Consider the following 26,439-nt stretch of genomic DNA (forward strand, 5'->3'; position numbering starts at 1 on the left):
AAATCATCTTTCCAGTAAGACATTCGAAATGGGTTTCCAATATTGTACCGGTTATAAAGAAAAATGGTTATATTTTCATTTGTATTGATTTCAGGGATTTAAATAAGGCATGTCAAAAGGATATTTTTTCTCTCCCATCAATGGAACAAGTTCTACAATCAATTGCCGGTTATGAATTAATGTCTTTTTTAGATGGATTTCCGGGATACAATCAGATCATTTTTCATCCAGAAGATCAATTGAAAAATCCTTTCAGAACAAAGTGGGGAACATATGAATATTTGAAAATGCCTTTTGGATTAATGAATGCAAGAGCTACGTTCCAGAGAGCTATGGACATTGATTTCAAAGGGTTGATTAATAAAACTGTTGTGGTATACCTTGATGATATTACCATATATCCAAAGAAGAGAAATAATCATTTGCATGATTTAAAGTAGATCTTTGAAACATGCATAAGGTATGGAATTTCTCTAAATGCCAAGATTTTTTTTTTGCTCTTAGTGAAGCTAAACTCCTTGGTTTCATTGTACCCAAAATGGAATTTGTATTGATCCTGAAAGAATTAAAACCATTTCAGAAATTCAGTTACCACATACCAAAAAATCAATGCAGTCTTTTCTTGGCCAAATCAATTTTGCTAAGATATTTGTCCCCAAATTTTCTCAAATTGTCCTACCATTACAAACAATGATGAATAAAGATTCAGTTTTTAAATGGAGTGATCATGAAAGAGAAGCATTTAAAACAATCAAACAATCTTCTATTGATACTCCTTCTCTATCAACCCCCAATTTTTCTGATCAATTTATTTTATATACTTTTGTCTCTGAGTTATCATATGCATCGGTCTTAACACAACCAAATGAACATAAAATTGGATCTCCCATTTCTTTTTTCAGCTCAAATTTTCAAGGAGCTGAATTAAATTATGCATCAATAGAAAGGAAAGTCTTTGTAGTTTACAAATATATCAAATATTTTAGAAACATTCATCTAAAAGTTTATGTTAAAGTTGTTGTTCCTTTCTCAGCAGTCAGGCAATTTCTTATTCAAAAGGATTTAGGAGAAAAGAGAGCTAATTGGGTTACTACATTACAAGAATATGATCTAGAAATCAAACTCGCTAAAATTGTAAAAGGTCAAGGTTTTTGTAGGTTAGTCACAAGAATGAATGATACATCAATAGATGAAGTAACAGGTAATATTGAACAAATCACAGAGGTACTCCCTGTTAGTACTCAGTCTCAATATGCTGACTTAATATTTTATTGGAAAAATGGTTATGCTCCACTTGAGCCAGATGTTAAGAAAAAGAGAGCCTTGATATTGAAATAAAATCAATATCAACTCATCAACGATGTGTTATTTAGAAAAAAATATGATTCTGTTTTATTAAGATGTTTGGAAAAAACTGAAGCAGAAAAAGTCTTATAGGAACTTCATGATGGACCAGCAGGTGGACATTATAGTGGAGATACAACGACTCACAAAATTCTGCATGCTGGATATTACTGGCCAACTTTATTCAAATATACCCACATGTATGTAAGAAGATGCAAGATTTGTTAAAATGCTTCTGGAAGACAGAGGAAACCTTCCATGCCCTTGCTATCAGTCAACATTGAACAACCTTTTGAGTAATGGGGATTGGATATAATAGGTGAGATAGTTCCTCATTCTTCCAAACAACATAGGTCCATGTTGACTGCAACAGATTATTTTACAAAATGGGTAGAGGAAATACCTCCTAAGTTAGCCAATTCTAAGAGCATCATTGAATTGATTGATCAATTTATTATTACCATGCTTGGTATCCCTTATGATCTTATTTTTGACAATGCTTCTTATTTTGCTAGAAATGCAATGATTGGATTTTATTTAAAAGAAGGATTTAAACTTAAGTATTTTTTAAATTATTACCCTCAGGGAAATGGCTTAGAAGAATCCACTATTAAAAGTCTTATAAGAAACATCAAACGAACTATCGACCAAAATCAAAAGAACTAGCACAAAGCTTTAATATTTTCTTGATGAGCTGATAGAATAATCGAGAAAACCTCAATAGTTACTTCTCCTTTTCATTTGGTATATGGGAAAGAAGCTATCCTACCTCCAAATCTAGCTATCCCCTCATCAACCCTGGTTCAATTTATTGAAGAATAACCTTCTTCTCCTTTACAATTATGAATGTCTCAAATCCTAAAGCTGGAAGAAGAAACAAATAAAGCTAAGCTATTCTGTGCTCACCATCAACAATTGGCCAAAGCTTCATTTGATGTCAATTCAATTAAAGATAAAAAATTTGAAATCGGACACTTAGTTTTCAAATGGGATAAAGGGCATGAGGACAAAGGAAAACATACAAATTTTCAAAAACTCTGGCTTGGTCCCTTTCATATTTTTGAGAAGATAGGTCCATCAACTTTTATTTTACAAGATTTACAAGGGAAGGAGGAAATTATTCCTGTTAATGGACTTATACTCAAAAAATATTTTTCTTAAAGGAACGTAAGTTCTTTTGTACACTATGTAAATATTTTTATATATCATTTCCTTTTGTTACTAAAAGTACAACACTTTTGAAAAACACATTGGAAGTTTCTCTTTATTTTTGAATTTTCAAACTTGTTTACGGAACAATTTAGAAAGAAAAAATTTAAATTGGAATCTAAATATTGAATCTATTTTAGAGATTTCAAATAAGATAATCATTTAGTTGTGAAATCTTTTGGTTTGAAACTCTTTAAAAAATCTATTTGTTGTGAATTGGTTTTGAAAAGTTATCTTTATAAAGGTAGAAATTACTATGAAGTCTTTAGAATCTTTTAATTAAAGAGGTCATCCAAGACTCGTAAGGAGTAAATAAAACCTCCCCATCCATTCATTTTAAAAAAAATTCAGATTGTAATTCAAAAATATAAAAAACTTAAAAGTTAAGAGGTCTCATCACGAGCCTACTTACCATGATCATAGCAAACTAATAAGATTGACATTATCACTATTGACAACCAAACCAAGATAGAGGCTATTAGTCACCAGACTTTGAGACAAGAGATCTCATCACGAGTCAGCTTGTTCAATTTGATTACAACTTGTGAATGGCATTATCATTTTCTGGTTACCAAACCCGGATAATGACTTTAAAACAAAAAAATAATAAATAAAAAGAAAAAGAAAAAAGGATATTCATTTCCTCTAAAGAATGTTATGATAATATGGATGGGATATTGGTTCATTTTGTTAAATGGTAACCTATCAAGGCTATAAACGCCTGCTGGCTGCAGTGCCTCTACCAATGACTAATAAGTTCATTCAATACGTTAAGCTTCTAATTGTTTTTGCTTTATCTTTTCAACCTATTAGCTACTTAATTACACAAAAACTATTTTTATCTATCACAAAACTTGAGAAGATTTATGATAAGATGAATTATTTCATTTCAAAGTTATCTATATCGATCTAGATTTCAATCATTTTAAAACTTTCTAAAGAAATTTCTTAATAAAGATTGACATCTTACAGAGATTAATTGTTGCGTCCAGTGTGTCGCCAATTGTATTGGTACTCAACATCCCCCCATTATCTTTAGACTTAGGAGAAATATAATGGTGACCCTTTAATTTTTTTTAGGATAGAATCCTTCTTTGTTTAGATAAAATAGGATAAGTTTTATTTTTACTCTTTGATTTTTGAATAAAACAAAAAAAATTATGAGTAAAGTCATAAAACCTTTTTAGGAACCCTTTTGTAATTTTAGAAGATGAACTACAAGTCTAAATGAATCCTGAAATAAAAATAAATAAATGAAAAAGCTATAAAAGAGTAGGTCCTACTAACAGGTATGCATGATATCTGCGATTTCAAAGGATAACCACAAAGCTAAACTGTGAAAAGCCAAAATGCGAAATTGTGAAATTGCGATAATATGATAAGCCAAATGAAAAAGCCAATTGCGAAATTGTGAAATGTGAAATTGTGAAATAGAAAAATGTGAAATGCGGAATTGTGAAATTGCGATAAGCCAAAATACGAAGTTTTGAGCTGATATTGCAATCTGTCAAGAGCTGATATCGCATTATGACAATTAACGAATGCTGATATCTTGTTCTGTTAAACTCTGGTATTTCACTAATATTGATCCCACACCTATATACTTTTCAGAAATTGCAGATCGCTGAGCTATGTAATTTCAACTGATACCACATGCCGATCAAATATTTTCTGATATAATGACAAGTGTTAGTATCACATGACAAACATCTGGAAATTAAATGACCACTCTACGTAGTTCTAATTTTGAGGCTTTTGTTGATTGGTAATAATTTTTAGTTAATGTGAAAGGATTTCCATATAACTCGCATTGAATTGATATGACTGTTTTCATCCTTTGAAGCTCTTGCTACTTATCTTGGTTTGTTTCTTTATAGGTAAATTCTAATAAAGATAAGTTAAAGGATATGTCAAGAATAATCAAGGCAAGGAGCAATTCTGTAACACAACAAGAACTAGTCTTGCCACCTGAAGAAGTGTTCGAGATGTCTCCATTTTTTACATATACTATATGCACTCCAGACGCAGGTTCTGCCTCTTGGGAGATGATATGCAAACTGTTCGACGATGAAAATCCGAAGATAATTGTGAAATAGACTGCTAATGCTGATGATTCTCCTCCTAGTAACCATGCCACATGGAATGATGTGGCCAATTCATTTCTTCACAGAATTTCTTCTCGCCCTAAAATTTTACCATATACAAGTATGTTGAGATGGGTTGTCGACCAGATGGACATTACAGACAGGATGTTTATAACACTGAGGAAGATAGTTATTGGGTCTTTTAAAGCCGAGGATTTAAGGAAAAAGTATCATCTACCTCCACCTCAGAAGAAGTATGATACACAATTCGTCCAGAAATTCATGCAAGATAATCCAAACCCTGCAGACCTGATCAGAGAATGGAGAAGGGACCTGAACAAACACAAGCGAGAGGACATGGATATGTATTCATTAGCCTCCATTGTTAGCCCTTTATCTCATATTTCTACAATGTTATGTCGCCTCTATGGTTATTCAAATACACAAAATTCTCTGAAGAATAGGTGCCATTGGTAGAAGCCTCTGTTGACGGCTCTATCATGGATTGGGGGACTATATTATCCAAGAATTTGACCACCCAAATCCACAATTACCAAAAAAAGTGCAATGTTCTTGAAAGAATGACCCCTCCTTTCTTTATAAGCACATTTGTCATGGAAACTATTTATTTTTCTTATGATTTTCCATCTCTTGGATGTAAATGGACAGACCAATTTCCTAGTCCTATATCTGTTTATCTCAATATCCTTTGGGAATCAACATACCATGCTCACTTCTACAAGATCTATCACGAAGTCATGCTCCCTATCCACCGAGAAGTATTTCGTAGAAAATACCCTAGACTTACTACAGAAGCCAATAAAGACCTAAAGCATATAGGAAATTGGTTTGGGGAAGAATCATTTACCTACATTCGTGTTTTTGGTAGCCTTTTTCATCCTCATGTTTTGCCCATTTTTGTCCCAGATAAGTTGCTAGCCAAGGAAGTCGCTTATCAAACAATTGGTAAGGGCTTAAGTAAAGTACTTAAAGATTCCAAGAAATTCACCTCGCCATGTTTTTCCATTTCTTGTGGTACCTATGCCTTAGAAACTTTCAAGAATTCCTCAATTGAAATTGACCAATTAAGAGCCTTTAATTTTCCAAGCATATTAAACAGACCATATGACCTGCATGGTGTAGCGAAAGATGTTACAACATAGGATAAGCTCAAACCGTTTTGAAACGAGCCTGAAAAATTTGATGATTTGCTTGAAATGGTTTTTAGAATATTATATGATAGAGAAATTAGTAGCAGATTGTCTAACTCCTGACAAATTGATTAGATTCAATCAATATCATCAATGAAGAATAACCCATTTTCCTAAATCTCTATTAAAGAAATTTCGACAAAATTCAGAAACTTCCGATGGATCAACTTCCCCCTCAAAAGATCTAATTATTTCCCAAGTCTCTGAAACAACTACTATAGCTGTTGAGCAAACAAGTGAAATAAAAGGGGAGAACAAATGGGATGAAGTATGGGAGGAGTTCAACCGTGTTTCGAAAATAAAAGAAGCTCGGGTTATAAATGTCTCAGCTGATATACAAGCAGAGCAAGTCACAATCAACAAAGAGACAAAGCAGGTTCTAGAGACAACATGGACAACCTCATTTACTTTTGAGGCATCCCAAGGGGTTACTATTCCTAAAATCCCGAGAATAATATTAATGATAATATTGTCAATCAATCAAATGTTGCTGATGATATGGAGATAATTCCTTCATTTCCTACTACCGAGATAATTCTCAAGATTGAGTAAATCCTGCCTTTGGATGTATTTTATAGTCTAAAGCATAAAGCAGTAATGAGCAGGTCAAGAAAGAAGAGAAAACTAGAATAGTCGCAAGCACTAGTTACAAATGAGACTCCTTTTCAAGTTCTTTCGAAAGGAAATCAAACAATCTCGGATAATGAATTGAACAGATTATCTCAGTTCGCAGGAGCTTATACTACTGCTACCATCAACAAAGCTACATAAATACAATTTCTAATGAAGTAAAAGGATCAAAGGATTGTCCAATTGGAACAAACTCATCAAATAGAAAAGAAAGCAATTGAGTAACAGTGGCAAGAAAATCTTACCGAGATGCAGAAAATATTTAATGATTTAAAGATACAATTTAAATCTAAAGTTAAGAAAAGGATGAATAGATACTGCTATTGCAACAAAGAATAGACCAGTTGAGAGAAAATCCAAATATAAATGAAGTCGGAAAGGAAGCATCAGAACTGGACATACTCTTAAAAAAGTAGTAGGCCATCTTCTATCACAAATTGGCCTTAATTCATGACTTATGAAAGACCAACTCTTCTTTAGTAAATCATCTGTCCAATTTGAGGTCATTTTATGAAGATATCGACGAGAAAACCTTTGAGTATATAGGTTGCCAAGAGAGTGCCCAGGGAAGATCATCTGATTTTCCATTGAAGAATCAAAAAAGGATATCGTGTTTGGTTACTGGGATATCAAAATGAAATGGATAGAAATGGCTATTATTAGAGCGAGAAATATTGCCTCAAATTTCATAGAATACATCACAGATATCTTATTAGAAGGCAATCTAATTCAAGAATTCCCAAAGGTCGCCTTTCCAGATGTTAAATCTTTGAAACAATATTGGCAAGAAACATCTAAACAAAAGGTTCAAGACATTCAGATTTTATCACAAGCGAACCTTGAAAGTTATTGGCATTTTATGGTGAAGCCTCATAGTCAGTGGCTTATGCTGAGGTGTCTCTCAAACGTAGCAATACAATTTCTTCCATCACTTAATGATGTAGTGTTTACGGGACAAATGTGCAGGAAGCCGATACACCCCCCAGCTAAAGACACTCATAGACATATACAATCTCAGAGAGGAGATGAAGAATCAAACTGAAGCATAGTCATGAGTTCTTGTTGCAACATATCACAAATTTAGGTTTTCTTTATCTTAGTTTAGTTTGTTTAATATATTTTGAAGAATTTTGTTTTAATTTTACTATTTTTGTAATATTAATAGGTTATTTAAAGCCCTTTCATGCATTTAGAAAGAGGTCCAGAATTTTGGGAAGACAACTTTTGAACTTGCACTATTGTTTGATTCAAAATTATCTAATTAAGAAGATGACCTTGAAAGCTATATTTTTCATAAGCAGAGCGATAATGCATTGGGTACTATTATCTCTGTGATATTGTTATGTGTTGTTGATTTAGATAGTGAAATTTTTATTCATTATATAAATGCTTTGAAAACAATTAGTCATTATCACTATTGATGTGTAGAATTGGATGATTTGTGATTATGTATGAGATAACAAGATATTTTTATGTCATTGGGTTTTAACTAACTATATTAATTAATTTTATTTTTCATATATGTTTTCTATTCATTAAAGTATTGAATGATCTATATCGTTATTTACTTTGTGAAATCTTTCTTTGAATCACATGTGAAGATGTACTATCCCAGGAAATAAGTATAATAAGTTTATTCAATAATTTTACCATTAGCTATAAATTCATTTCATCAGTTTTGATTCTGTTACTATATTAAATCTCCTTAAAATGGGAAACTGGTCCCTTTATATCCAGTGAGACCTGCCAATTTCAACATAAACGGAGTTGCTTTAAGCTCCTGACTGGGTGGTGTTCCTCGATGTTGAGGCAGTCAAGTTCCAACCTTTAACATGTTTGGCGCTAGAAGGAGGGCCCCCAAACAAATGGAAATAAAATCTAATCCCAAATCAAAAGGTCATCAGAAGAGTCATTCGCCCTCAAAATATCCCCTGACTTCTAGATCTCACTCGAAATATCCAACCCCTAGACCGAAAGTTGTAACCAAATATTCTAGTACAAGCCTTAAGATAACTGATGAACCTCCTTTACAGGAGTTACTTGAAGTTCAGACTTTAATTGAGAAATTAGAGGGAATCTCTATTTCCCAAAAAAATACTCAACATTCTGACTTATCTGAAGGTAGATTATCCTCATCTTTTCCCACTTCACAAATTTTGACTTGTTCTCAAAGTGAAAAATTTATTATAACTCCATTTGAATTTCCCTTACCTTCTCATCGAAGAAGAACCCAAAAATGTGAAGTTCAATTGTCCAATAGTGATATTTTATCTCCATCTCCACCAAAATCACCTTTATTTCATTCCGCTTCATTAACTTCTTCTCATCCAACATATCCATTCATCCCTATTGTTCATTCCCAAACAATAGGTGTTATTTAAAGTAGTGCTATCACAGGGGCTACTTCTTCCACACAGTCAACCTCTTCTACCACCACAACTTCTTCTTTTCAAATTCCCATAATGGTAGGTAGGCACAAAATCCACCAGTAGCTAGACCATGGACTAGTCTTGGAGATATTTAGATGGCAACAACTATCCATCCTCTACCGAAGCATCTTGAAATATGGTTACCAAAGTTCTATCCTGACGATGGAATTCTTGCTGAAGAACATCTCCATAATTTCATGTTTTCCATTAATCTTAATGGAGTAGTAGAAGAATATTGTGTAGTGAGATTATTCCCATATACCGTTGAAGGATCTGCAGGTTCGTGGTACTTCTCATTATCACCAACATCTATCACTAGTTGGGATGTATTTGAAGAACATTTTTCGACCAAGTTTGGTGATGATCGCACAACTGCTACTCTAATACATGATCTATCCAATCTTAAAGCTAACCCCAATGAAAAAATCAAAGATTTCAATTCCAAGTTTAATAAATTGTTAAATAGAATTCCAGATACCTCTAAACCTGGTATTGATGTTGAAATTAAGTGGTATATTTCTGATCTTCCTTCTAATATCACAATTTTTTTAGACATGGCTAATAGAGCCACTTTAGTTGATAATATGAAAGAGTCAATAGCTGTATAAAAAAGGATTCTTGCCTTAGAGAAGAAAACTTCTCAAGAAGAGAGGAAATCTTAGAAAGTCACTTTTAAAGAGGAACCAAAGAATAAAACTCCTAAATATCCTTTTGATCTTGAAGGATTACAAAAATTTCTTAAAACTATGTCAAATAACATAGTAGATATCAAAAAACAGGTAGTTGAGTCTTCTAAAAAACCTTTCTGATCTTTTAGGAGATCCCAGAAAACAAACCCTCAACCTCCTAATGTCACATCAAATGCTGAATATATCAAGATGAGGAAGAGGAAGAAACAACATTATCTGCCGACGAATTACAAAAAGAAGAAGAGCTAGTTGAAGCACATGGATTATGGGATTTCATCCTCACTACATCAGAAAATGAGGAAGAAGAAGAATCCTTACCTGTAGAGACTAGAAGTAAAAAGTCCATTGATTCACCTTCTTCAAATGCAAAACAGAGACCAATGACTCATGTCAATAAGGATGAAAACAAAAGTCTCCTCCCAAATCTACTGAATCCATCCCATCCTCTTCCAATTCTCCTTGTACATAAAAAACTCTTATTGTTTTTGATAAAGATATATAGTATAATATTGTGGAAGATATGAAGAAAGTAAAATCCAATATTTCCATGTATGAGGTAAGGAAAATTAAACAACAAAAAAAGTTTTTGCTAAAATAATTAAATGTTGTCCTTGTCGGAGCACGATGTTTACATTTGGGTCCTCCTCGTGCGGCTTAGACCTCATCATTTGCAGGTTCTGAGTTGGGGGAGGCTGGAGTGTTCCATTATCACGCAACCTGGCTATCAGTGTGGGGCAGTCCTTTGTTTCATGATCAAAGTGGGTACAATATAAACATGATGCTCTCGTCGGATTTGTACGATCGCGGGTGTAATGCCCCGACCTTTTGGAATTGTAACAAATCAGCTGTCCGCGACCCCTTTCTGGTCCCATTTCACCTCGACCTCATCCGTGCCCCTGAAATCCAGTGTGCGCCATCCCTGCATTTTGATCGAGGGCTCGTGTTTCGGTCTGAACTCTATAGGTAGGAGTCTGGTCCATCATCAGTTTATAACTTCTATAGGTGCGCTCATCATGGCTTACTAACCAGAAGAAATTACAGAATAACTGCTGGGATGTCTACGTATACTTCTGTAATAGGTGGCAGTTATCTGTAGCATGCTTCCCTCCTATTTGAAAAATCGCACACCATAATGCAGGTGCCGCGCTTGGTCCTGCTTGTGCCTCTGGTCTCAATGGCATTGGCCCTCCTCCCGCTAGGTAGTTCGTGAAGACTGGACAATGGTCCTTTTCATGTCCTTAGCCTTTGCACTTTATGCACCATACCTCCTCATGCACTTCTGGGTGGGTTTTCCTGTCTTTTTTCAAGATATGCATCTCCATACACAAGTTCTTCAATTACGCGTGAATATGTTGGACTCACAAGTTAGGATCTTGTATCAGGGTCTCGTGCAGTCTCATTGCAATCTCCAACACTTCAGCCTGAGTGGATAGCTTCTGCTATGACAGCGCGGTCCTTAGATGCGGTGTTAATGACACTAAGAACCATGCACGGTGCTACCTATCCATTAAGGTCATATTGGCTTCACGAATCATACCCTTCAGTCTCTGATCCAACTCCCAGGAGGTCTCGCCTAGCAGCATCGTGATTTCCTTAAACCCGATAATCGACTGTGTCTTCGATTTTGGCCTGCTAAATTCCTTGTTTAGCGTAGCTTGGATATCCGCGATTCTTGCGTTTGGATTATCGTTAGAATGCTTAATGTACTATGTTAGTGCACGATCTTGCAAGGCATTGACCAGCGTTTCTTTCTTTAGGTTGTCATCCATGACCCCTTGCGCTTCCCATACAGCCTTTACCATGAACCAAAATTGGTCCAGATCTTCATTCCCTACTCCTTTGAACACTGACAACTTTATTGCACTCGCCATATTGAACTGTGGTGGTGGCGAAGGTGGTGTGGGCGGAGATGGGGGTGAAAATGGTGAAACTGGTGGTGGTGTAGGTGGGGGTGGTATGCGCGGAATTCGTTGTCTTATCAGACTAACCACACTTCGTGGTGAAACTTTCACGAGCTCTTCCTCACTTTCTCATCAAGGTGAAATCAAGGGGCTCATTTCTATCTCTCCACTACCTTCGTTTCTATAGATCCTCCCACTTCTCGTAGCTCCAAACATCAATTTATTCGCATAACCCGCTTTTCACTCAGTAGCATCTTAATCTATGTGTTCAAATATTTAACGTACTTACCTCGCAGTCCTTTTGTAGGAATTTACAGGGTAAGTTCCTCAGACAGAACACCAAAGGAGACCACTCACAAACAGATCACAGATCAATACACCAGTATTGTTGACGTGGTTAAAACCCTCAAAGAGGGAAACAGTCCACAGCCTGAGCCAACGCGGCCACTTCAGGTAATTTATTAATAAAAGAATGAAAATTTACTTAAGCTTCTCTCATGAACGGTTACCCTACAAATGACCCTCCATGCTCTTTAAATAGAAAAATCATGGACCAATCAGGTGTTAAGCCATGGATCAAGTGTCTGTAATACCAAGGAGAGAATGAACCATCGGATCACTACATATCACGACCGTCAGATTGTAAGTTACAAAAGTACATAGTAAAGAAACACACTTTACCTAACTCTACACTAGACCAAGTTATACTTAACTATTTCCTATGTGTCGGAATATCCTAACATCCCCCCTTAAGAACAACTTGGGATAGGATTGAAGGATGTACAAATATGACACAATAGGAGAAGGAAGGAGGCATTAGAGCCTATCCCCCCTTAGTGACAACTTCCTGAACTCCAACCATAAATCGAAGTTTAGTAAACTTCACCTCTATGAGAGCCTTTGTAAAGATGTCTGCAACTTGATCATCTATTGAATAATATTGCACTTCAAGAACATGGTCGTGAATGAGCTTTCTGATGAAGTGCATGTGCAGTTCAATGTGTTTGTTGCATTGATGTTGGACTGGATCTTTGCAGAGTTGAATGGCACTTTGATTATCACACCAAAGTGTAGTCGGATGCTGCTGCTGAAAGCCAAACTTTGACAGGATCTAACGAAGCCACAGGGCTTCCTTACTAGCTTCTATGGCACCACGATACTTTGCTTCTACTGAAGAAAGAGAAATGACACTTTGTTTCTTGCAAGCCAATGTAATAAGTCTTGAACCAAGATTGAACACATAACCTGTAGTAGACTTCCGATCATCAGGGTCACCAGCCCAATCAGAATCAGTGAAACCAACCAATAGAGGAGATGCTTCTGCACTGTAATGAATTCGAAACTGAACTGTACCTTGAACATAACAAAATATTCTTTTAGTTGCTTTCCAATGAATTTCATGTGGGTTTTGCATAAACCGAGCAATAAGGCCAACAACAAAGGAAAGGTCACGACGAGTATGGGTCAGATACAAAAGTTTTCCTACAAGTTGACGGTATAAGGTAGCATCAACTTCAGGGAAGTACAAGTGACTGAAAGTTTGGCTCCAGACTGAAAGGGAGAAGGGGCTGGCTTACAGTCTTCCATGTGAAAATGGCGTAGAAGATCACATGCATACTTGGACTGGGAAAGGGAAATACCTTCCTTGGCTTGCAAGACTTGAAGACCAAGAAAATAATGCAAGTGTCCTAAGTCTATCATTTCAAACTTCTTTTTAAGGCTGGACTTCACATGGTTTATAAGGTTGGGATCACTACCAATAAGGATAAGATCATCAACATAAAGAACAAGAATGATAAGAGACTTGCTCACTTTCTTGGTATAGACAGTATTGTCATAATGACACCTAGAAAAGCCAGTTTCTAAAAGAAAGCTATCCATTTTGGCATACCAAGCCCGAGGAGCTTGCTGAGACCATAAAGGGATTTCTTAAGCTGACATACAAGGTTAGAGTTTGTTTGCATAAATCTAGTAGGTTGTTCCATATAGATTTGTTCATGCAAGTCCCCATGCAAGAAGGCAGATTTAACATCCATCTGATGGAGTTCCCATTTGAAAGAGGCAGCAAGGGAAAGAACAAGGTGGATAGAGTTCATTTTGGCAACAGGGGAGAAGGTTTCAGTATATTGTGAAAGACCCTTAGCAACAAGACGAGATTTATGTGTATCAACTTTTCCATCTTGTCCATACTTGGTTTTGTAAACCCATTTGCATCTAACAAGCTTTCGTCCCTTTGGTAGAGGAACAAGATCCCATGTATCATTTGCCAATAATGAATGATATTCTTCATTCATAGCTACGTCCCAATCTGGATGGCCTGAAGCTTCTGCAAAGGTGTCAGGATCATAATTTGCTAAAGCTTGAGCCAGTAAAGAAGAGGCTCTATCAAACTGAGATGTGTATGTCGTTGATCTGTAGGATCACTGGCAAGAGTGCTTAGTGCATCCTAAGTAGCATGGACCCATTTTGGAAGATGAGGAGCTGAAGGAGGATCTTGAGAAGGCGGGGGAGGATTGTCATCCTCGCTTTCATCATCTGAAGAAGAAATATTTTCAAAAGTAGAAGAGATAGAGAGAGGTGGCACATCCGCCAAACTAGGCTCGTATGGCGATATATTTTCAGTAAACTTTACATCTCTTCTAATGATAACATTTTTGGACTTAAGTGGAATAAGTCTATATCCTTTGACATCTTCAGAATATCCAACAAAAATACATTTTTCACTCTTATGTTCTAAAGCTTTCTGTTTCTCATCTGGAATATGGGCCCATGCTTCACTTCCAAAAACACGAAAGTGACATACATCTGGTTTAATTGAGCTCCATGCTTCTTTTGGAGTGATATTCTTTAAAACCTTAGTAGGAGTATGATTTATTATGTAATTTGCATAGTTAATAGCTTTTGCCCAAAAATTAAGACTGAGTCCTTTAGATTGAAGCATAAAATTAGCCATTTCCTTTAAGGTGCAATTCTTCCTTTCAACTACACCATTTTGTTGTGGAGTATATGGAACAGTATGTTGCATTTGAATTCCATTGTCAGTGAAAAAGTTGATGAATTTGTTGTTAACATATTCTCTGCCATTATCACATCTTAGCTTAAGAATTTGGTGTCCAAATTTTTTTTCAATAAAGGCCTTAAAGGCCAAGAACATGTTAAATACTTCACTCTTGAGTTTTAAGAAGTATACCCAAGTGCGTCTGGAGAAATCATCAATGAAAGTTAAGAAATACTTGTATTCAGAGAATGAAACAACTGGAAGTGGACCACATAAAACACTATGCACAAGCTGTAAAGGGGCTGAGGCGTGCCAAGAGGCACATTTTTAAAAACTATCCCGATGATGTTTTCTGAGTACACATCCGGAACAAACACCATCTCTGCAAGATACCATTGGAAGACCTATCACCATATTTTCTTTACATAGATTCTAAAGGGAGCGATAGTTTAAGTGACCAAATCACTCATGCCAAAGTTTGCTCACTTCATCATTATGAGCAACAAATACCGAGGGAAGATTTGATGACCCAAAGTTGTTAAACTTATACAACCTTGTAGAATCATCAGTAATGCCAGTAGCTAAAATCTGTCTAGGATCTCTTAGGTCCTTAATTACAACATCGTGAGGTGAAAATTCAATGATTTTACCTTCACCTAAATGAATTATCTGATATACAGATAGAAGGTTGCAGGATAAGGTTGGAACACATAATACATCATTAAATTGACCATTGTCTATATGAACAGTTCCAGTCCCTACAACACTAAGAGATCTATCATCAACAACATATATATTTTTGGTGTTACAATAATTTAAAGAAGAAAACATGGCTTTGTTTTTGGCCATGTGATAAGAAGCTCTAGAATCAATGAGCCACTCATGAGAATTAGAAGAAGAAGAAGATACATTTAGTGCATATCCAGACCGAGATGTTTGACAACCACATGCAGAAAGTGCTATTCCTGAAGATGAAGTTGAAGTTGAAGAGTGCTCCAAATGGATGTTATGCTTCTTCATTGCTGCTTCCAAGGCTTCCATCTTCTTAAAGCATTTGGATTCTAAGTGGCCATCTCGATTACAAAAGTGGCAATGTCTATCAGTCTTCTTCCCTTTGTTTTTATTTGCCTTATCATTTTGTTGAAATGATTTTTCATTTTGAGGCTGAAATTGCTTAGGACCCTTGTTTGGTTTAGGACCATTCTTTTTAGGATATGACTTCTTAGGATTCTTTGAATTTGGTTGCTACTGGGTGGCTAAGGCTTTCTTAGAAGAGTTTCCAAGATTAAGAAGACCAAGGTGTAAGAGTTTTTCTTGTTCTCTTATTAAAGAATCACAAAAGGAATCAAAGGAAGGGGACTTGTAGTCTTTTCCTTGAGAAATGAAGGCTTCTCTTGTAGAATGGAAGGTGGAAACAAACACAGAGTGGGCTGGTCCCAACTTAGTAAGAATGGAAAAGAGCTAAATAAACCAAAATAAATAGAGAGAAAATAACTACAAACTGCAAATAAACATTGTATACCTCAAGATCTTAAAAATGACATAGCTAGGCTACCAGGAACCTTTTCGTGTGAAACAAAAGGGGTTCCTCACTGGAACAGATGCTCCTAACACAATAGAGCAGTTCGCTCAGCCTGAAAGTAGTCAAAAATAGTAGATCTAGGAAACAACAATCGGATGCAGTTCTATCGACTTCAGATTTGGATCACCAATGGATGCGGCCCTCAACTTGGCTCTGATACCATGTAGGAATTTACAGGATAAGTTCCTCAGACAGAACACCAAAGGACACCGCTCACAAACAGATCATAGATCAATACACTAGTATTGTTGACGTGGTTAAAACCATCAAAGAGGGAAATAGTCCATGGCCTAAGCCAACGCGACCACTTCAGGCATTTTATTAACAAAAGAATGAAAATTTACGTAAGCTTCTCTAATGAACGGTTACCCTACAAATGACCCTCCATGCTCTTTAAATAGAGATCATGGACCAATCGGGTGTTAAGCCACGGATCAAGTGTCGGTAATACCGAGGAGAGAATGAATTGTCTGATCACTACATATTGTGACCGTTGGATTATAAGTTACAAAAGTACATAGTAAAGAAACACACTTTACCTAACTCTACACTAGACCAAGTTATACTTAACTATTTCCTATGTGTCGGAATATCCTAACACCTTTGAGGAAGTGTCGTTCCACCTTACTATAGCTGACCGAAGTGTCTACCGCGAACTCGGTGATAAACCCTCCTATAATTCGATCGATCCAATGGTCCACAACGCGCACGATCTTATCTTCTGATGCTTCTAGTCTATGCACCAACTCTGGAGTCCACACAATAGGTTTGTCGAGCCTACACCTTCCTTGACTGTCTGCTAACTTCATGATCCACTCATACAACTCAGAGGGGAAGGACGTAAAGAAAATTTCATGGATTTCTATATATAAGTAGTGCTCTAACTACTCTTCCATAAATACTAGCGGATTCCTATTTTCCTGTGCCGTGAACTCGTGAATTTTTCTATCCAGCCACTCTTCAGTTTCTTTCTTTGTTGGATTCCAGTGACACGACATCAGACATCTCTTATGCAGATCCCAGTCCCGGCAACAGAACCATTTTTTGGCTTGTTGGGGCCTGACCTAGGTTCAGAGATGATTTAGCCAAACAAATCTCGACACTACTGGCCCTTTCGGTAACAGCCTGAGGAGCGCAGACTGAGGTCTCACCCGAAGTAGTATGGGAGGGTGCTAGAATTAGGTTTTCGCAACCTAGAGATGTCTGATGAGTTCAAGTGGTCCGCGGTTCGACCCTGCGTGCACATCACTATGCACGCTTTCTCGTACCTCGCAGCCTGAGATGGTGCCTTTGCGCAACCCTACTCGGGGGCCGAACGCTGTTATTACCCAAGCCCTTACTGATATTCCAATGTTAGTTGATTATCATAGTCTACTTGCATGATTTAAGTTACACTTAACAATATACACCATTCATACAGTTGCGCGCAATAAATTTACAATATATTTGTAATTTATATCAAACATGCAATAACCCAAGAACATATACACAGATTTTAGATAAAAATTCTCTTTATTATTCTCTTCCTTGCTTACAGACTCGACTTCACCTTGCGCACTCAGCTGCAGGGGTCCGCGCACTTAGCTGCAGACTACCAAGCCTCTGCGCACTCAGCTGTAGAGCCTTCTCCTACCCTACGACCCAAGACATTAGACTCTTTCTCTTCGCTTCTACTTCGCTCTCCTCTGTTAGTTATATTTTACACTTAGAGCCTCACTCTATTTATACAATCCCATGGCCCACAGACCATGGGTAGGCCGACATTACATTACAAAACTAGGGTGGGCAACCCTGTGACTCTATCATACATTTCGTGCTTCGCGCCCGCAATTCATGGAGTATTTACAACAATATTAGGTGAAAACTTGGGATTTGAGCCCCAAAACATGCCTTGGGGGGATTCCATGCCCAACAATTTGTTCGCGAATTTTCTCAAATTGTCCTACCATTACAAGCAATGATAAAAAAAGATTCAGTTTTTAAATTGAGTAATCATGAAAGAGAAGCATTTAAAGCAATCAAACAAGATGTCATTGATTCTCCTTCTCTATCAACCCCCAATTTTTCTAATCAATTTAACTTATATACTTTTTCCTCTGAGTTATCATATGCAACAGTCTTAACGTGACCAAATGAATAGAAAATTGAAGCTCACATTGCTTTTTTCAGCTCAAATTTTCAAGGAGTTGAATTAAATTATTCAGGAGTAGAAAAGCAAGAATTTGTAGTTTACAAAGCTATCAAATATTTTAGAACTTTTCTTATAAAAATTCATGTTAAAGTTATTGTTCCTTTCTTAGCAGTCAAACAATTTCTTATTCAAAAGGAGTTAGGAGAAAAGAGAGCTAATTGGGTTACTGCATTACAAGAATATGATCTAGAAATGAAACCCGCTAAAATTTTAAAAGGTCAAGGTTTTTGCAGGTTAGTCACATGAATGAATGATACATCAATAGATGAAGTAACATGTAATATTGAACAAATCACAGAGGTAATCCCTGTTAGTACTCAGTCTCAATATGTTGACTTAATCTTTTACTGGAAAAATGGTTATGCTTGACTTGCACTGGATGTTAAGAAAAAGAGAGCCTTGAGATTAAAATCCAATTAATATCAACTCATCAATGATGTATTATTTATAAAAAAAAATATGATTCTATTTTATTAAAATGTTTGGAAAAATATGAAGCATAAAAAGTCTTACAAGAACTGCATGATAGACTAGCAGGTGGACGTTATAGTGGAGATACAATGGCTCAAAAAATTCTGCATGCTGGATATTACTGGCCAACTTTATTCAAAGATACCCACTTGTATGTAATAATATGCAAAATTTGTCAAACCGCTTCAGGAAGACATAGGAAACTTTCAATGTCCTTGCAGCCAGTCAACACTGAACAACATTTTAAGCAATGGGGACTGGACATAATAGGTGAGATAGTTCCACATTCCAAACAACATAGGTACATTTTGCTTACACCAGAGTATTTTACAAAATGGGTAGAGGCAATACCTCTTAAGCTAGCCAATTTTGAGAGCATCATTGAATTGATTGATCAATTTATTATTACCAGGTTTGGTATCCCTCATGCTCTTGTTTTTGACAATGCTTCTTATTTTTATGGAAATGAAATGACTAAATTTTCTTTAAAAAGAGGATTTAAACTTAAGTATTTTGCAAATTATTAACCTAAGGGAAATGGCTTAGTAGAATCCACTAATAAAAATCTTATAAGAATCATCAAATGAACTGTCGACTAAAATCAAAATATCTAGCACAAAACTTTAATATTTTCTTTATGGCCTGACAGAATAACAGAGAAAAACTCAATAGGTACTTCTCCTTTTCATTTGGTATACGGGAAAGAAGCTATCCTACCTCCAAATCTATCTATCCCCTCATTAGCCCTAGTTCAATTTATTGAAGAATAACCTTCTTCTTCTTTACATTTATGAATGTCTCAAATCCTAAAGCCGGAAGAGGAAAGAAATAAAGCTAAGCTAGTGCATCCTCACCATAAACAATTGGTCAAAGCTTCATTTGATGCCAATTCAATCAAAGATAAAAATTTTGAAATCAGAGACTTAGTTTTGAAATGGGATAAAGTGCATGAGGACAAAGGAAAACATACAAAATTTCAAAAACTTTGGCTTTTTCCCTTTTAGATTTTTGAGAAGATAGGTCCATCAACTTTAATTTTGCAATATTTAAAAGGGAAGAAGGAAATTCTTCCTGTTAATGGACTTATCCTCAAAAAATATTTTTCTTAAAGGAATGTAATTTCTTTTGTAGACTATGTAAATATTTTTATATATCATTTCCTTTTGTTACTAAAAGTACTACACTTTTGAAAAACACATTGGAAGTTTCTCTTTATTTTTGAATTGTCAAACTTATTTAAGGAACAATTTAGAAAGAAAAACTTTAAATTGGAATCTAAATATTGAATCTGTTTTAAAGCTTTGAAATAAGATAATCATTTAGTTGTGAAATATTTTGGTTTGACACTTAAAGAAATCTATTTTTTGTGAATTGGTTTCGAAAAGTTATCTTTATAAGGGTAGAAATTACTATGAAGTATTTAGCATATTTTACTTAGAGAGGTCATCCAAGACTCGTAAAGAGTTAATGAAATCTCCCATCCATTTATTTAAAAAAAATTCAAAGTGTAATTCAAAAATATAAAAAACTTAAAAGTTAAGAGGTCTCATCACGAGTCTACTTACCATGATCATAGGAAACTAATAAGATTGACATTATCACTATTGGAAACCAAACCAAGATAGTGGCTCTTAGTCACCAAACTTTTAGACAAGAGATCTCATCACGAGTCAGCTTGTTCAATTTTATTACAACTTGTGAATGACATTATCATTTTCTGGCTACCAAACCAGGATAATGACTTTAAAGAAAAATAAGTAAATAAAAAGGAAAAGAAAAAAGGATCTTCATTGCCTCTAAAGAATGTTATTATAATATGGATGTGATACTAGTTCATTTTGGTTAAATGGTAACCCTGTCGAGGTTATGAAACCTTGCTGGCAGTAGTGTCTCTACTAATGACTAATAATTTTATTCAATATGCTAAGCTTATGATAGTTTTTACTTTATCTTTTCAACCTATTAGCTACTGATTTAAACAAAAAATATTTTTATCTATCACAAGCCTTGAGAATATTTATGATAAGGAAAATTATTTCATTTCAAAGTTATCTATATCGATCTAGATTTAATCATTTATAAATTTTCTAGAGAAATTTCTTAATAAAGATTGACATCTTACATAGATTAACTATTTTGTCCAATGTGTCGCCAATTTTTGTGGTACTCAACAACCCCCAATTATATTTAGACTTAGGAGAAAGATAATGGGGACCCTTTAAATTTTTTTAGGATATAATCCTTCTTTGTTTAGATAAAATAGGATAAGTTTTATTTTTACTCTTTGATTTTCTAATAAAACAAAAACATTTATGAGTAAAGTCATAAAACATTTTTAGGAATCCTTTTTTAATTTTAGAAGATGAATTACAAGTCTAAATGAATCCTGAAATCAAAATAAATAAATGAAAAAGATATAAAATAGTAGGTCCTACTAAAAGGTATGCATGATATCGGTGATTTCAAATGATAACCGCAAAGTTAAAATAAGAAATGTCGAAATGTGAAATTGTGATAAGTCAATAAGCCAAATGTAAAAGCCGATTGCGAAATGTGAAATTGTGAAATACTGAAATGTGAAATTGTGAAATATCGAAATGTGAAATTGCGATAAACCGAAATACGAGGTGCCAAGCCGATATCGCAATCTGTCAAGAGTCGATATTTCATTCCATCAATTTGCGGATGCCGATATTGTGTTTTGTTAAACTCTGGTATTTTGCTAATATTGATCCTGTGCCTATATACTTTTCGGAAATCACACATCACTAAGCTATGTAATGTCACCCAATATGACATGTCGATAAAATATTTTTTGATATAAGGATAAGTGTCAGTATCACATCAAGAAACGTTTGGAAATTAAATGATCACTCTGCATAGTTCTAATCTCAAGGTTTTTGTTGATTGGTAATAATTTTTAGTTAATGTGAAAAAATTTCCATATAACTCGCATTGAAAATATATGACTATTTGTATCCTTCGAATTTCTTGCTGCTTATCTTCGTTTGTTTCTTTATAGGTAAATTCTAATAAAGAGCAGTTAAAGGACATGTTAAGAATAATCAAGGCAAGGAGGAAGTCCATAACATAGCAAGAACTCGTCTTTCCACCTGAAGAAGTGTCCGAGATGTCTCCATTGTTTACAGATACTACATGTACTGCAGACGCAGGTTCCACATCCTTGTAGGTGATATACAAACTGTTCAAGGATGAAAATCTGAGGATGATTGTGAAATAGACTACTACTGTTGATTATTCTCCTCCAAGTAACGATGACGCATGGAATGATGTGGCCAATTCATTTCTTCACGGAATTGTTGCTCACCCTAAAATTATACCATATATAGATATGGTGAGATGGGTTGTCGACTAGCTGGACATTATAGACAGAACATTTATAATTCCAAAGAAGATAGTTATTAGGTCTTTTAAAGATGAGGATTTAAGGAAAATGTATCATATACCTCCAACTCAGAAGAGGTATGATATGCAATTCGTCCAGAAATTCATGTAAGAGAATCTAAACCTTGTGGACCTGATCATAGAATGGATAAGGGACCCAAACAAATAAAAGCGAGAGGACATGGGTATGTATTCATTAGCCTTCATTATTGGCCCTTTATCTCATATTGCTGCTATGTTTTGTATCCTCTATGGTTATCCAAATACACAAAAATTCTCTGAAGAATGAGTGCCATTGATAGAAGCCTCTGCTGATGGCTATATCATGGATTGGGCGACTATACTATCCAAAAATTTGACCACCCAAATCTACAATTACAGACAAAAGAACAATGTTCTTGAAAGAAGGACCCCTCCTTTCTTTATGAGTGCCTATGTCATGGACATCATTTTTTTTCTTATGATTTTCCATATCTTGGATGGAAATGGACAGACCAATTTCCTAGTCGTATATCTGTTTATCTCTATATCCTTTGGGAATCAAAATACCACGCTCAGTTCTACAAAATATGTCATGAAGTTATCCTCCCTCTCCACCAAGAAGTCTTTGGAAGAAAAGCCCCTAGAATTATTGCAGAAGCCAATAAAGACCTAAAGCCTATAAGAAAGTGGTTTGGGGAAGAATTATTTACCTACATTCATGTTTTTGGGAGCCTTTCTCATCCTCATGTTTTGCCCCTTTTTGTCCCAGATAAGTTGTTGGCCAAGGAATTTTATTATAAAATAGTTAGTAAGGGCTTAAATAAAGTACTTAAAGATGCCAAGAAATTTAATTGGCCATGTTTTCCCATTTCGTGTGGTCCCCATGCCTTAGAAAATTTCAAGCATTCCTCAATTGAAATTGGCCAATTAAGATCCTTTAACTTTCCAACCACATTAAAAATACCATATGACCTGCATGGTGTAGCGAAATATGTTACAACATAGGCTAATATCAAACCATTTTCAAACGAGCATGACAAATTTGATGATTTGTTTGAAATGCTTCCAGAATATTATATGGTAGAGAAATTAGCAGCAAACCATATATGTTAGGTCCCTATACTATAAGAGGAATAAATGCAACGTGAAATATCTAGCATGACTCATGAAGAAGAGGAAGAAATGCAACATGATATATCAAAATTACGAGGAAAAATGAAACAAATATCATTGTCACAAAAGGTAACAGAAGCTAATATGAATGGTGTATAAGTTAAGATGAATGGATTATAATTGTATACAGAAGCATCGAAAACTACTCAAAGTTTAGGACAACACTTTTTGATGTAGAGGGGCATGTTAGGTCCCTATACTACTAGTGTAACCCCTATTGTTATTAGTGCAACTCCCTTATTATATCGTTGTGCCCATGTAGTCTCCATATTGTTATTATTATGCCCCACAAAAGCCCAATATTGTTATTGTTGTGCCCTTACATTATTATTGTTATGTCAGCTTTGATTATATTATGATCCCTTAGACTTCTATATATGGGAGTCTAAGGGGTCATAATATAATCAAAGCCAACATAACAATAATAATGTAAGGGCACAAAAATAACAATATTGGGCTTCTATGGGGCACAATAATAACAATTATGGAGACTACATGGGCACAACAATATAATAAGGGGGTTGCACTAACAACAATAGGGGCTACACTAGTTGTATAGGGACCTAACATGCCCCTCTCCTTCAAAAAGTGTTATCCTCAACACTTGAGAACTTCTGGATTCTTCTGTATACAATTATCATCCATCCATGTGGAATCTTCAATAGGTATATTCTTCCACTTGATGAGATACTCTGAAATTGATTTACTTTGTAGCTATCGATTTCTCGGTTCTGTGACTTCTTTAGGTTCCAATATGATTTTTCCTTCCTTCTCAATTTCTGGAAATATTGTTTGAACTGGGATGTTTTGCAACTTTTGAATGAGTTCCCACCTTGCTTCGTCATTCTTCCATTCATCCCTTGCTTTGTTTATCGATTTTGGTCGGATAATTGTACCAACCTCTAGCATTTCTGCAACCATACATTCAATTTCACTCCTTAGGGCATATGGATATCTGTAAGGCCTAATTTTTGGAGGAACACTTCTTGGAATCAAATGAATAGCATGATCATGATCACGAATAGGTGGGTGGCTTTTGGGTGTCTCAAATACGTTGTAATGATTGTCCAATACTTTTTGGAGATATGGAGAAATATATGATTTCGATGTGGGAACCTCTAGCGAACATAATTGTGCAATTACACCTCTTTGTTATTTCTTTAGAAGCGTTGTCATTCTATTAGAGCTGATTATATTTCCCGGTTTCCCTGTGATACCCCTTAATTCAACTTTCTTTCCTTCCGAAAAAAATTTCATGAAAATTTCTTGAAAATTAAAAGCTATTGTACCCAAGGATTTTACCCATTAGACTCCTAGTACAACATTAGCACCAACCATTGGAATGGAAAGAATTGGGCTATTCAATACATATTCACCCATAGAAAGCTTGATATTATGGTACTTTCCAGAGAAATTTATGGTTCCTCCACTTGCAACCATCACTTGACACTCTGGTGCTGGATATAGGAAGAAATTCAATACCTTGGATATCTTATAATGAATAAAATTATGGGTACTTCCCGAATCAATCAACACTATTACCTTTTTCTTCTTAATATGTCCTTCTATCTTGATAGTTTGAGGAGTGGTAATTCTGTCTAATGAATTACAAGATAAGGTTGGATTCATTTATTCTTTCTCTAGGGTTTGTTCCTCGTGTATATCCTATTCTTTTTATGTTTCTTGTTCCTTTTCTTCCTCCTCTTCGCAATCTATGTAAGTTAATTTCTTCTCAGAACACTTATGACCTTTAGTGTATTTTCTATCACAACTGTAACAAAGCCTTTTTTCTCTTTTTTCTTCCAATTGTTGTGGTGTCAACCTTGTAGGTTGTGGAAGGCTAGGGGTAACAACACTTCCATATTTATAGTTGTGAGTGGTAGGCTTCCCTGTTGCCATAATTTTTCTTTCCATTTTTCTTGCCAACCTGAATGCCTTCTCCAATGAATCAGGTTCCCAAAGGTGAACCTTATGTTGGATATTATCCTTTAAAGTCCATATGAACACATCAATCCTATGCTCCTTTGGAATATCTTTTACCCTTAGATTCAATTTTTGGAAGTCCTCAATGTGTTCGATCATTGAACACTTTTGTTTGAGGTTTATCAATTAGCTAAAAAAAGTGTTTCTTTTTGTATCCTCATAATGTGTTATCATTTATTCTATAAAAATTTCCCAAGCGAAAATTTGTTTATGAAAGCAAAGCCATTGATACCATACAAACGGATTTGGTTCCAAATATACAGTTGCAATGCGTACCTTTTGTGTGTTTTGCACATTATGGAGATCGAAATATTGCTCCATTTGTAGTATCCATGTTACAGGATCCTTGCCATAAAACTTCCTCATATTGATCTTTGGAACATGGTGGGTCTTTTTTCCAATGTTAGAGTCTATGAAATCATGATTAACATTTCTTTTGTTCTCATCATGAGTTTCCTCTACTACCTTTTCGCCATTAAGAAGCCTTTCTTGTAGCAACTTTGTCAAACCTTCCTTCAAAGCTTCCATGTATTTCTTTGAATCTTCAATGTTTTCATTCTTTGAATCATGATTAACATTCCTTTTGTTCTCATTTTGAGTTTCCTCTACTACACTTTCGCCATTAGGAGGCCTTTCTTGTAGCATCTTTGTCCCACCTTCCTTTAAACCTTCCATTTATTTCTTCAAATCTTCCATGTCTTTCTTCCAATATTCTTTCATACCATCAATATCAACTTCCATGGCATAAATAAAACTATTTATCTTAGCATCAATCACATTCTTCAAATCATCCATCAAATTTTGATTACGAGTTGTTTCTATTTTCTTGATTTGAGTCATTCTTTTTCTTGCTTTAAGGATCTCGATCTTCAATCTATTGTATCTCTAAAAGTTCATATCTCCAAGGTCTATAATTGTGACATGTATCCCTCTATGTCCTCCTTCCAATGCCACAAGTCTGATCTAAATTGGATTCTCCAAGAATGATTTATGCCCAATCTCTCAAGATGACCTGAGTATATACATTTTCAGTAGAGCGAACTTGTACGAAGTGCCACGTGTCACTGTTTCAACCTTCGGACCTTAAAACGATACACCGAAAATTATAGTCCATCCTTTTTCTATAACTTCTTATGAAATTTCAATCGGATGCTGAG

The sequence above is a fragment of the Pinus tabuliformis genome, chromosome 2_1, assembly GCF_031772625.1.
Source record: "Pinus tabuliformis cultivar Carrire ecotype Pingquan chromosome 2_1, CPIR1, whole genome shotgun sequence".
NCBI classification, from domain to species: Eukaryota; Viridiplantae; Streptophyta; class Pinopsida; order Pinales; family Pinaceae; genus Pinus; species Pinus tabuliformis.